The sequence below is a fragment of the Diabrotica virgifera genome, chromosome 1, assembly GCF_917563875.1.
Source record: "Diabrotica virgifera virgifera chromosome 1, PGI_DIABVI_V3a".
In the NCBI taxonomy this organism is placed as follows: Eukaryota; Metazoa; Arthropoda; class Insecta; order Coleoptera; family Chrysomelidae; genus Diabrotica; species Diabrotica virgifera.
This window is the reverse complement of record NC_065443.1, coordinates 59,534,230-59,548,062: the sequence shown is the minus strand read 5'-3', so window position 1 is coordinate 59,548,062 and position 13,833 is coordinate 59,534,230. Positions and strand designations below refer to the sequence as shown.

Here is a 13,833-nt window from a genome sequence, read left to right as displayed (position 1 = left end):
CTCTGTGTATTGAGGTGTAACGCCGATATCAAGGACGTCATTGGTCAATATTCACTTTGAGTGGTCTAGCCATCTTTGTCTGTCACATGAGCGAGATTGATTTGTGAAAAGAGATAGATAGACCACCGATCGACTGCCCGCGCGTTACGCTATTTTGCCCAGCATGCCTTGTCTATCCTTATTATGTCTGTGGGTAGGCCACGCTAGTGTATTAATGTGTGTAGATGCCCTCAAACGTATATACCGTCCGATGAAAAAAAAAACTGACGTCTATAAAAGGCCTGAACTTTACTTGATCTGTATTTTTGTTTAGGCTACACTTTTTTAATCATTTTTAAAATTATGCCTCAGTATGAAATATTTCCCCTAAAAAATATTATTTGCTTACTTTTATTAGTTCGTTCTTTTTTAGGAACTTCTACAACTTTACTTTTTTGGGGATAGGTATATGGTTCCTGAACATGTGTTTCTGGGATTGGCGTATTTGATTTTGTATGGGGTCGTTGATTCTTACTTTATTTTCCTTTTTACTACCAGTAGAGGTCAAATTATCAAGACACTCGTTGTCCACTGATTTTTTCTTTTTCTTTTTTTTTTATTTTCTTTTTGGGTGTCCAAACTACTCTGTCTTTCAATTTCACCATTATTTGTAGGTGTGTTTTGGCCTCATTAAATTTATTTCATTCGAAGTACCTGGCCTATTTTCTTGCCCAGATATTGTACTAAATTTTTTGTTTTCTCTGTAATTACCTTTCGTTAGTACTAACTAGTCGTGGTCGTCAGTAAGTAAGAACAAATTGAATTGTTAAGTCGTTTCCTGTAGTTATCAAGTGTCGCCAAAAAACGCCGGTTTCAGTTATAGTAAAAAATAAATTAACCCTTTCTCCCTCCTTCCTTCACCTTACTAATAACTGAAGACTTCTCGACCTACCAGTTAAAATAAGGTAAGAATTTTTTTGTTATTATTTCCATACAGTCCGCTTTAAATTCGATTGCGTAATAGACCAGCATAGCCCAATCGCCACCCCATAAGTTTGGCCTTCTAGCCGGATCGTCTTGAATCAATTTCGTTGTTGCTTTGCCGGTTCAAGATCTGATCTATCGTATTTTTCGCATTGGATAAATTTATTTAAAATTATAATTGTAATCGGTATAGTATATTTGTCGTGTTAAAATCTAATTAAATCGTAGTGTACCCTTTTTTTGTCGTGTATCGAAAAACCTTGTTCTTCGGTCGACTATAGTTGGAACATTGAATTCGTGTTTTTGCTTCTGAACCCATCGCTTAGTGAAATCGATTTTGATTAAGTAAATATATTTGATTTGGATATTTTGCAAACCTAAAAATAATTTGTTTGGATTTAGTTTAATAAAATTTTAGTAATTGTTGAAAAAATATATACACCTAACTACTATTCTTGACATATTTTGGGTTTTGTTCCATTTTATTTCTTCATCATTGATAATTTTTTGAAAGAATTTCAATATTTATTATTAAACATGCCTAAAAGTCAAAACGAACTAAAATTGGAGCGATTATGCTCTAAACGTGAAACTATCTTTCGTAGGGCTCAATTATGTTACGATGCCGGGTCGGCCTTAGAAAAAGATCCAGAAAATGCCTCAAAAATGCGTAACTTTGCAGTTAGATATAGTACTTTCGAAAAAACTCTATCAGAATATGAGGAAATTGTTCAAGATATCGTTATATTAAAACAAGAGATGGAGCCAGATGCTGGCGTTGCATACCATACGCATTTAGATGCATTTTATGATCTCTACTCCAATATTGAATATTTAGCTGCATTATTAATAAATAAACCTGCTGTTTTGAGTAATAATCCCAATAGTACTAATAATTCTACTATTAAAATGCCCAAATTTGAATTAGTTAAGTTTGATGGTGAAGATATATCTCTGTGGCCTGTTTTCTATGAAAATTTCAAACAATTTGTTCATAACAAAATAGAATATCCCAAGTCCGATAAGCTACAGTATTTGTTGAGTTGTATTTCCGGGAAAGCCTTGAAAAGCTGTAGCTCAATAGAACCCATTCCTAATAATTATGACATTATTTGGAATATGCTTGTTGAAAGATATAATGATAAAAAATATTTGTTTAATCTCTATATGGATCGAATTGTTAATTTTCGCGGTTTGCAATCTAATAATCCATCATATTTGGAAATATTTTTGGAAAAGTTTGATACTAATGTTTCTGCACTAAAACGATTAAATCTCGATAATTTAGATGATCATATTTTAACTTATTTAGCTATGTTAAAATTACCACAAGATACCATAGATTCATTTGATTTAATAAGAAATAATAATGATTTACCCGCTTATGATGATTTATTGAAATTTTTACGCCAACGTAGTAAATCTCTTATTAAAAATGATAGATCAAGGAATTCCAAAAATAATTTTTCGTTTCAAAAACCGAACAAATCGTTTCATTTGCAAGAACAGAATACGTATTCCTCCATAGATTGTGTTGTTTGTAAAAAAGGCCCACATTTAATTAAAGACTGTAAGCACTTTTTAGGGCTACCATTTGAATCCAGATTTAAATTAGTGAAGGAAAATAATTTATGTTTAAATTGTTTTTCTTCAAAGCATCGAGTATCCAATTGTCCGTCAAAATTTTCTTGTGTTGTGTGCAAAGCTAGGCACCATTCCAAGTTGCATAAGCCAAATACTACTCGGCCTAATGAGAATGTTCCATTTCCCTCCACTAGTACTGAGCCTACCTCTGGTTCTTCTGATAATCCTTCTAGTTTACATGTCCGCCATTCTAAAAATATCCCAAATGAATCAGAATCGAGTTCTGTTAGTCTGTTTGGGACAATAATGGTTAAAGTTGTTGATAAATGGGGTAGTGCTCACAAGGTTAGATTTTTGTTAGATAGTGGTTCTTCTGCTAATTTTCTTACTTTTGATTGTTCCCGAAAATTAGGCCTAAGTTATTCGAAATTAAATTTGACAGTTTCTGGTATAGGAGGATCAACCACCCCGATAGTAGGTAAAACCAACATTGTTATCTTTTCCCATTTTGATAAAAAAATACAATATCCTATAGAAGTGTTGCTTATAGACACAATCTCTAATAAGTTGCCAGATCAACCAGTTGACAAAGACTGTATTAACAGTATAGAACACTTGAAATTAGCTGACCCGAATTTCTTTTTTCCTGGCAAGATAGATGGTATTTTAGGCTTATCTGTCTTTTCAAATATCATTGGTTGTAATAGAGTGTCATGCGAAGATTCTCTATCAGCTATTGAGACTAGTTTAGGTTATGTAGTCATGGGCTCAGCTGCACCAAATTTTGAAAAAATCCACACATATTTGTCTTTCGTCTGTAACCCTTTGTTGAATTTAGATTCCTTGGTCGAAAGAATGTATGAATTAGAGGATTTGCCCACTGTTACTAATAGTTCATCAGAAGATGAAATTTGTGAAAATTTATTTTTAGAAAATGTATGTAGAGATGCAGATGGTAGATACACAGTTTCATTGCCGTTCCAAAATGATCCTAATGTACTGGGTGATTCTTTTGTTCTTGCTAAAAATAGATTGTTGTCCTTAGAAAATCGCCTAGCACCAAACCCAGAACTTAGAAAACTTTACTGTGATATCTTTCAAGACTATTTAGACCAAAAGCACATGAGTTTAGTTCCCATTCAAACCATTGATTCGTTGTCGTATTATATTCCCCATCATTGTGTTTTTAAATCAGATAGCCCTTCCACTCCTTGTAGAATAGTCTTTGATGCCTCTATGAAAACTAGTAAAGGACCGTCATTAAATGAAATTCTTTATAAAGGTCCAAAATTACAAAATAATCCTACCACAATATTGTTGAATTTTCGTCTTTTTCCAATCGCAATTGTCGCTGATTTGAAACAAATGTATAGGCAGGTTAAAGTGGTTGAATCTCATTGTTCGTTTCAAAGAGTTTTGTGGAGATTTGATACCAATGATCCTATTTCTATTTTCCAATTAAATACTTTAACTTTTGGAGTAAAAGCCTCACCATATCTTAGTCTCAGGGTAATAAAACAATTATGTAATGACGAATCTAAAAGTTTTCCTGATGCTATCATCCCAATTTTAAGAGATATGTATGTAGACGATTTTATTAGCAGTTTTCCAAATGTTTCTGAAGCTATAGTTACACACACTCAGTTAGTGAATTTGTTTCAAAAAGGTGGTTTTAAATTAACCAAATGGATGTCGAACTCGAACGATCTACTATCGACAATCCCCGAACCCCTTCAATTGGTCAAAACCAAACAATTTGATAAGTCAGTCTCCAAAGTGTTAGGATTGCAATGGGAAGAAAAATGTGACAATTTTAGTTTTGGGTTAGAAATACCCTCATCGACCCGTTGTACAAAAAGAAACATGCTCTCACTTGTTGCTCGTATGTTTGATCCCTTGGGATTCCTATCTCCTATAACCCTCTTGCTTAAAATTTGGATAAAGAAACTTTGGACTCTAAAGGTAGATTGGGATAGTACCGTACCAAAAGAAATCGAAATAGCATGGGAAAAGTTTCAAAATGAATTTCATGTCCTATACAAAATACAAATTCCACGCCATATAGCAGTTACACCTAATTCGTCGTTGTCTTTTGTAGGATTTTCAGACGCAAGTGCTGCTGGATACGCAGCCATTGTTTATTCCAGGGTTGTTAATTGTACAGGTCAAGTTAAAGTTACTTTACTGTACTCTCAATCTAAAGTATCTCCAATGTCTAAAATAACTCTTCCTCGATTAGAGCTTTGTGGAGCGCTTCTTCTCTCAAAGCTTCTTTCACATGCTATTGAAACTTATTCTCCTAGACATAATATTGATAAAATTTTTGCCTTAAGTGATTCCATGATTGTATTAAATTGGATAAAGTCCTCAGAGAAAAATCTCAAAATATTTGTTCAAAATAGAGTTGTTACAATTCATAAGATGGTTCCGTCAGAGTATTGGTTTTTTGTTCCTGGAAAGGAAAATGTTGTTGATTGCGCCTCTCGAGGTTTGTTTCCTTCTTCGTTAGTCAACCACTCCACATGGTTTACTGGTCCAAATTGGTTACTGTTGGAGCCAGAATATTGGCCTATTCAGTCTGTCAACGGACAGGAAATTATGATTTGTGATTCTGAATATAGATCACAAACCTTCTTTGGTAATGTCACTCGTGTAATTTCTCCGCTGTATACTCTTATTGAATATTTTTCCAGTTGGTCGAAACTTTTAAATTCCACAGTATACGTATTGAGATTTCTTAGAAAATTGTCTTTAAATAAACGGATATCTCTATTTGATTTAAAAATTGCAGAAATTGAATTAATTCGAGCTGTCCAGCAAAAGCATTTTTCTGAAGAATATAAAGCCCTTTCTCAAAATCTCGTTGTAAAATCTTCCATACGTCGTTTGAATCCATTTATTGAAAATGGAATAATTAGAGTAGGTGGACGTTTGTCCAACTCCCAATGTAGTTTTGAACAAAAACATCCGATTTTGTTGCCCAAAGCCGATCCTTTAACCATTTTGTTAATAGATTATTTCCATAAATTGCATTTACATGCTGGAGCGTATTTGTTGCAAAATCTTCTGAGAACAAATTATTGGATACTATCTAGTCGTCAGGCCATCAGAAATAGAATTTGGAGATGTAATCGTTGTTTTCGTCTTAATCCTAAACCTACCTATCCTATGATGGCTGACTTACCCGCCGTAAGAGTCAATCAGGCAAAAGCCTTTTTACACACTGGTGTAGATTATACTGGTGCGTTTTCCATTACTATAGGAAAATATCGTGGCGTAAAAACTCAAAAGGCTTACGTATGTTTGTTTGTTTGTCTAAGTACGAAAGCCATACATCTTGAATTAGCCTCCTCGCTCTCTACAGATTGTTTCTTAGCCACTTTCAAAAGATTTTTATCTCGTCGTGGAAATTGTAAGGTTTTATATTCAGATAATGGCACAAATTTTGTGGGTGCCAAGAGAGTCCTCGATGAAATATATCAATTAACTACTTCAAAAACTTATAAAGATGCATTCCAACAGGAACTTAATAATACCAAAATTTCTTGGAAAATGAACGTACCTTATGGCAGTCACTTCGGTGGTATTTGGGAAAGCAATATAAAAAGTGTAAAACTTCATTTAAATAGAGTTGTGGGGAATCAAATCCTTACTTACGAAGAATTTTTAACTGTTCTGACACAAATCGAGTGTCTTTTGAATTCGCGTCCTCTTTGTGTTCAAAGTAACGACCCTGAAAATCCAGTCGCGCTGACTCCATCGCATTTTTTATGTACAGAACCTTTAGTGTCATTACCCTCGATGGATATTGATCTTGATAAAAATATGAGTACTTTGAAAAGATATAAATTATTAGATTGCATTGTTCAACATTATTGGAAAAGATGGCATTCAGAATATTTGTCTTCTATGCAGTCTCGTTTAAAATGGAACACTAACTCGAACCCTCCCAAAGAGGGAATGGTAGTTATAATAAAAAATGAAACTATCCCACCTTTACAGTGGCCTCTGGCAGTCATAGAGACTTTGTATCCTGGAAAAGATGGGATTGTTCGAATCGTAAAAGTGCGAACCAAGCACGGTAGTTACATGCGCCCAGTCGTTAAACTGTGTCCTCTACCCAGTCAATAAACTGGAGAGGATTTTTTTATTTTATTTGATAGTTAAAATTTTAGTTTAGGGTGATGGGTTCATGTGCAGACTTAGCATATTAAAATTAAATTAGTTTTCGTTGATTTTTCGTTTATTTTAAAAATAAACTCGGGGGGGCAGGATGTTTTGGCCTCATTAAATTTATTTCATTCGAAGTACCTGGCCTATTTTCTTGCCCAGATATTGTACTAAATTTTTTGTTTTCTCTTTAATTACCTTTCGTTAGTACTAACTAGTCGTGGTCGTCAGTAAGTAAGAACAAATTGAATTGTTAAGTCGTTTCCTGTAGTTATCAAGTGTCGCCAAAAAACGCCGGTTTCAGTTATAGTAAAAAATAAATTAACCCTTTCTCCCTCCTTCCTTCACCTTACTAATAACTGAAGACTTCTCGACCTACCAGTTAAAATAAGGTAAGAATTTTTTTGTTATTATTTCCATACAGTCCGCTTTAAATTCGATTGCGTAATAGACCAGCATAGCCCAATCGCCACCCCAAGGTGTGTTAGGCATCTTACCTAATAATAAAAAAAAAATAAATAAACAACTGTTTTTTCATTGTTGCTTATTACCTAAATAAAAATATTGATTATACCAAAAATTAATGTCAAAGGTAACATAAAACATAAAACAAGCCTCGAAAGCCATACCAGTTACAGCACATCCAAATATTCTCAAACAAAAAATTAGCATATGTCAAACTACAAACAAAATATTTCCCGCTTATACATATATACAAATAGGTTCCTTCTGGAATGTTCGTCCATCTCTATCTATCAAATGTCCTTGCATCTAGCCGGTTTTAGTAACAGCGCCGAGAAACTTCTGGACTTCCTCGAACCAACCTACAAGGTACAACCGTTCTGCGGGATCGCCAGTTTCACAAACCACCTGATTTAGGGGCTATCCCTAATGTAAAAGTATGAAATCAATATACTTTTTTGGGAATTTCTAAAATAAAAAGTACTGTACCATTGTTTTGAAAATTTGCATGAGCATTTATTATAAAAAGAAGTACATGTAAAACAATTTTCATAAAAAAATATTAAAAATTAATCGATTTATGCGCCATCTACTGGCACCGTGAAAATAAAAACATGGCTCCACTCTGCAGTGATTGAGACTAATAGAGATCCTGAAACATAAAATTTCAAAGTGATTATTGAAACATAAGTTATTTCCTATACCATCAAATAGGATTTTTGAAAAATATTACAATTTGAAAAAATGACGAAGTGTTGAAAATTTTTTTTTAAATTAGCTAAAACATTTTCAGTTTCAAAAACCGCCAAATTGACATTTTTTTATCCGATCAAAAAACCCCTAGTTGATGGTATAGAAAATAACTTATATTTCAATAATAACTTTGAAATTTTATGTTTCAGGATCTCTATTAATCCCAATCACTGCAGCAGTGAAGCTATGTTTTTATTTTCACGGCGTCAGTAGATGGCGCATAATTCGTTTACTTTTCAATATTTTTTTTATCAAAATTGTTTTACATGTACTTCTTTTTATAATAAATGCTCATGCAAATTTTCAAAACAATTAGTATAGTACTTTTTATTTTAAAAATTCCCAAAAAAAGTATATGAATTTCGTACTTTTACTAACGAACTGAGTAACAACTAATTGGTCTGCTAATAGCATGGAATGTAGTCTGTCGCAGTCGGTAACCTAAATAATTTATTATAATAACCTTTATATTATTATTTTCCGGACTTAAAGCTGTGGTTTGAAATTATTTCTTTTGGCATTTGGTGTGCTACGACGGACGGTAGACATTGTCAACGGTGATGGTGTTCTTTCGAGCGTCTTACTATATTGCATAGGCCAGCTTCTCCATGATGGGTGAATTTGAGTACGTGATTCTTTGTATACCCTTTTCCGTTGTTTGGAGTATTCTCTAGGAATATTTGGATTAAAGTGGGGAATTGTTTCTGATTTTAATCCTATGCCTATTGCCTACATTGTTATCATTGTACACAGAGTGTTTTTACACCTTTTGTTGATCTTCGATATCGCTCATTGCTTCCCATAGTTTTGTTCTAAGCATTGAGTGGTATGCCTTTTTGATATTGGCGTTAATTGACAGCACATAGTAGTGGAAGATTTTCTCTTCATATTAAATGGTAAATTTTTTATTTCACCTTTTTGAAGGTTTAGATTAGAGTACTCGGCACTATGTTTGAATAAAGTACTAGATTGCTAGTTCTATTATGTTTTGTTTTTAAACCAGGAGGAGTAAACTAAAAAGACAGATTCACACTCAAGAATGTTACTAGAAAAGTCACCAAATACATCTTTTTTGGTTGATCATGTAGGCATTCGACGGTAATCCATAAATATTATATTATACTAATACGTCGCTAAAGAGTTCGAAAAACAACAACTGTTTTTATATAAAAGCAGACTAAAAGTTTAAAAATCGAAGGAATAACACAAAAATCGCTGATATAACTTAATTAACCTATGAAATGCCAATAGTGTCAAAATTGTCAAAAATGTCATTAATGCCAAAATTTCATAACAGTGGATTAAACTTGCCTGCGGTTATAGACCGGGAGATATACAGAAGTTCAGCCACAATTTTCTAAGTCCTGCCTTTTGCAATACTGGAAGGGTAGACGATGTACTTACAATCTGTGGAAACATCCACAAATTTCCTGTGACATTTTCCTGTAAAAATTAGATTTTCCCAAAAAATAAAAATAAGGTTTTGTGATGAATTTCTAAGTCCTGCCATATCCGTAGATAGATAGGATACTATCGATTTTATGAAGACAATTTTTTGGGCAGGAGGGTTGCAAACGGGGTAACGGAGTATATATGTATACAAACATGTAAGGAAAATAATGAAATTTTCATGATTTTCTAGGTCCTGCCAACTAAATAAACTAAACATATTTATTTCAAAATGATCAAAAAAAATATTGGCATGACGTCTCCTAATGTTTAAGTATACTTGTCCCTTGGAAAATTCTGCGGAAAATTTTCACCCTAATTCCGTGATTTTCTTAGTCCTGCCTTTAAAAAGTTATAACACTCAAATACAATCAATACCTTTTCGGTACTCGGCAGGATAGTCCTGTCGCCAGGGGGGGTACAACGGCCTCGTTAATTCAGATGGACTTACCCAAGTTTTTTTTATGTATTTTGACCCGTAGAACACGAATTTTTTGGGTAACAGTTGATCCGGATGTCGATAAGATTGTTATAGACCAAGAACTTGAGGAATCAAATAACAGCGATTTTTGGCAAAACAAAACAATATTTTGTATTTTTTGGGTCATTTTAAGCAAAAAATATTTCTACAAGTTTTTTAGTAGGATGCACAGTTTTCGAGATAAACGCGGTTGAACTTTCAAAAAATCGAAAAACTGCAATTTTTAAACCCGAATAACTTTTGATTAAAAAATAAAATAGCAATTCTGCTTAGCGCCTTTGAAAGTTCAAGTCAAATTATGTCGGTTTTGATTATTTGCATTGCTAAAAATTTATTGTGTTATTGTTAAACAAAGCTACAAACAACTAGTGCGTGAGTGATGTTTCTATGATTTCTCATTTAAAATCGAACGAGTAGGTAGAATAGGTACTAGTGCAATCAAGTCTATTTCTACGTTACATGCGTTAAAACGCATGTAAAAGCACGGGAAACCCTACGTGTTTATAGCTTTGTTAAACAATAAAAAAACAAATTTTTACCAATGCAAATAATTAAAACCGATATAATTTGACTTAAACTTTCAAATGCGGTAAGCAGACTTGCTATTTTATTTTTTAATCAAAAGTTATTCGGGTTCAAAAATTGCAATTTTTCGATTTTTTTAAAGTTCAACCGCGTTTATCTCAAAAACTGTGCATCCTACGAAAAAACTTGTAGAAATATTTTTTACTTAAAATGGCCCAAAAAATACAAAATATTGTTTTGTTTTGCCAAAAATCGCTGTTATTTGATTCCTCAAGTTCTTGGTCTATAACAATCTTATCGACATCCGGATCAACTGTTACCCAAAAAATTCGTGTTCTACGGGTCAAAATACATAAAAAAAACTTGAGTAAGTCCATCTGAATTAACGAGGCCGTTGTACCCCCCCTGGCGACAGGACTAGGAAGGTTAAACGGTTCTTGTAAGACGGCAGGAGTCCTAGATTTGTAAGAAAATTCGTGAAAAGTCAAGGATTATCTGAGTCATGCCATTTTGCACATGTTTCAAGAATCTTAATATAAGTCTATTTACAAAGAGGCAGGATGCTTTTATGGTTATTTTGTATACAGGGTGGGGCATTAATGTGACAAAGTCCAATTACTCGTTTGTCGTAAGATATACGAAAAAAGTTATTTAGGTAAAACATGGGCCACAGATAGGACTATGATTTAACAGTATTTTCTAATATACAGGGCTTCCCGTTTTCACAAGGTGACACAAATTTATGTTTTTGTAAATACCCTGTATATTTTTACATTTTTGGATTCTACTCGATGTTCTCTTTAATAAAATATAGTGTTTTGAAATATTATACGAGGTAGTTTAAAATATAATTACGTTTTTTTTTGTTAATTTATTAGGAACATTCACACCCTATACATATTGTTAGTGATTTGATATCCAAACTTCTATTAATTTATGTTTAAACGATTTTTAATATAGTCTACTATTGTCAGTTATTAATAGGATACCAAAATGTTTAATTTTAGTATACGGGGTTGGTTGAAACTCGGAATGAGTATTTTCTTAAATCAAATGGGACACCCTGTATTTTAGTATTATAATAAAATGATATTTTATGGTACCTTTTTATTTGTTAAGCATTTTCTATACCATATTTATTTATATATTAATTTCGGCAGTAAATTGATACAAACATATTACTCAGGTGGTTTTTGGGGTTTCTGAACAAGAATGTCACATTAGAACAGATATCTTCCCTAAGGCACACCAACGAAACATGAAACATAAAACATTAAACATGAAACGTAAAACACGTTTCATGAAAATAAAACACGGCTAAACAAATCTTAAAGTCCGCCTAGCAATGAAACGAATGTGATTCATGCTCATAAAACATTTTTATTTTCGGAGAGTCGCATAAATGGCCCGACGTCTATTTGTTTAGCAGTATTTTATTTCCATAAAACGATTTACGTTTCATGTTTCTTTAATGTGCGGCCTGCCTAAGGGAGCTAAAGCTCTTTACAGATGGCGCGTTGTAATTAGTTTTGTATATCTCCAGAACGCTTCCAATTCGAAAGACAAAAACTGGTCCGCCTTTTTTTCTTCCAGAGATAAATCGATTCCATCAATTGTGAATCTCTAGTACCGGTCATAGGAATATTTTTTGTCTTTCCCTTTTAGGTATTTTTGACACTATTAATAGATTATTAAATTGTGAGGTATTCTAGTACTAAAAGGTACTCCTGCTTTAAGTCAGTAGGATGCACGGTTTTCTGGAAAAATCCATTTTAAAATTTTTAGTTTGTTGAATTTAAAAAAAAAATTTAAAAAAATTAAAAAAAAAACAGTGTACTTGCCGACTTAAAGCAAGAGTAACTTTTAGTACTAGAATACCTCATAATTTAATACCCTACTCTTAAAAATGTCTAAAAATTTAAAGACCAATAAGTTATGAGATAAAATATCCGTTGATCTACCCAAGACGGATGCCTATGACCAGTACTAGAAATTCACAATTGATAAAATCGATTCATCTCTGGAAGAGAAATAAACGTAGCAGTTTTCGTTTTCGTAAATAGAATTTTTCTAAATTCTTTTAAACTCGAAAAATCAAAAAACGAAAAATTTTTCAAATCGATTTTTCTAGAGTTCTAGAGTTAAAGCAAAAGTACCTTTTAGTACAAAACTATCCCAGAATTTAATAATCCAGTGTCAGAAATGCTTAAAAGTTAGACAGAAAAGTTATTCGATAAAATATCCGTTTCCGTACCCAAAACGGACCCCTATGACCGGTACTAAAAATTGACAATTGATAATTGACATTTGACAATTGACCTCTGGAAGATAAATAAGTGTACCAGTTTTCATTTTTCCAAATAAAAGCGTTCTGCAGCTATTTTAAAGAAACTAATTAAAAGACTTCGATAATATATGCTTCTTCTAGACGAAGCATATCGAAGTATGTAGAGGTCGTCCACCAACCAGATGGTCTGATGATATCAAACGGATCGACAGAAACTTGATGCAGACAGCACAGGACAGAAATTCATGGAGAAGACTGAGGGAGACCTATATCCAGCATTGGATAGATCCGGGTTGAATTATGACGATGATGAATTACAAGACGCCATCTTTAAAGAGCTCTAGTTTTCCACGGAAGCATTTTTGAACTAGGTGAATTGAGTTAAATTTTCTTAAAATTATCTGAGGATTCTCCGGTTTTCGTTTGTTATGAGAGCTTCTGGACACCCTGTATAATATAATGGGTAGGTAAATTCCCTACTATAACCAATAAATTGTAAAAATTGTTTATTTACTTTTATTGCGTTTACTTAGATAAAAATATGATCTAATCACTTAAAATAAAGATGTTACAGTTTGCTATTAGATTTGAAAAGTGTGTAAAAATTCCGAGACATTATTCAGGAAAATAATATTTAATAGAATACGATTGTTTTAATGATATATAAATTACGATATATTTTACGATAACGATATCGAAATTACGATAACGATATATAAATTAATATCAGTTGCCATTAAGTCATTGAAATGTGATCAACTCAATTTGGATCCCACGTGTTGGGAAACCTGTATACCTTACCTTAGGGCATTATCCTGTTTGCCATGTGACCATCACAGGCCTTTTTACTGAAGTATGCACTTTTAAGGCATCTATATTTTATGTAAAGGGTTTTTACCCAAATATTTTTCTTTTGTGGCTCAGCTAGCATCCAGTTTATCGAACACTGATGATGATTTTAAAAAAAAATCGAAAACGTTTTGTTGTGATGTAGCCCTTTTAAGGGATTTTTAATAAAAAAAAATTTTTATACCTTTTACAAAGGATTTCTTTCCAATTTTGTGATTGATGGTATACAGCCAACTACAGGAAAACCTTTTTCTTTTCCTTGTGGATTATATAAATTAATTTTTTGTATTATTCATGTTTGCGGTTATCC

General features: G+C 32.9%; 1 protein-coding gene across 6 annotated transcripts in view; it reads right to left on the bottom strand.

The window, feature by feature from the left end:
• The window catches only part of LOC126888322 (uncharacterized), a 148,346-nt gene that overhangs the window by 37,313 nt on the left and 97,200 nt on the right, over positions 1 to 13,833 (bottom strand). The gene's annotated exons all lie outside the window — the stretch shown is intronic.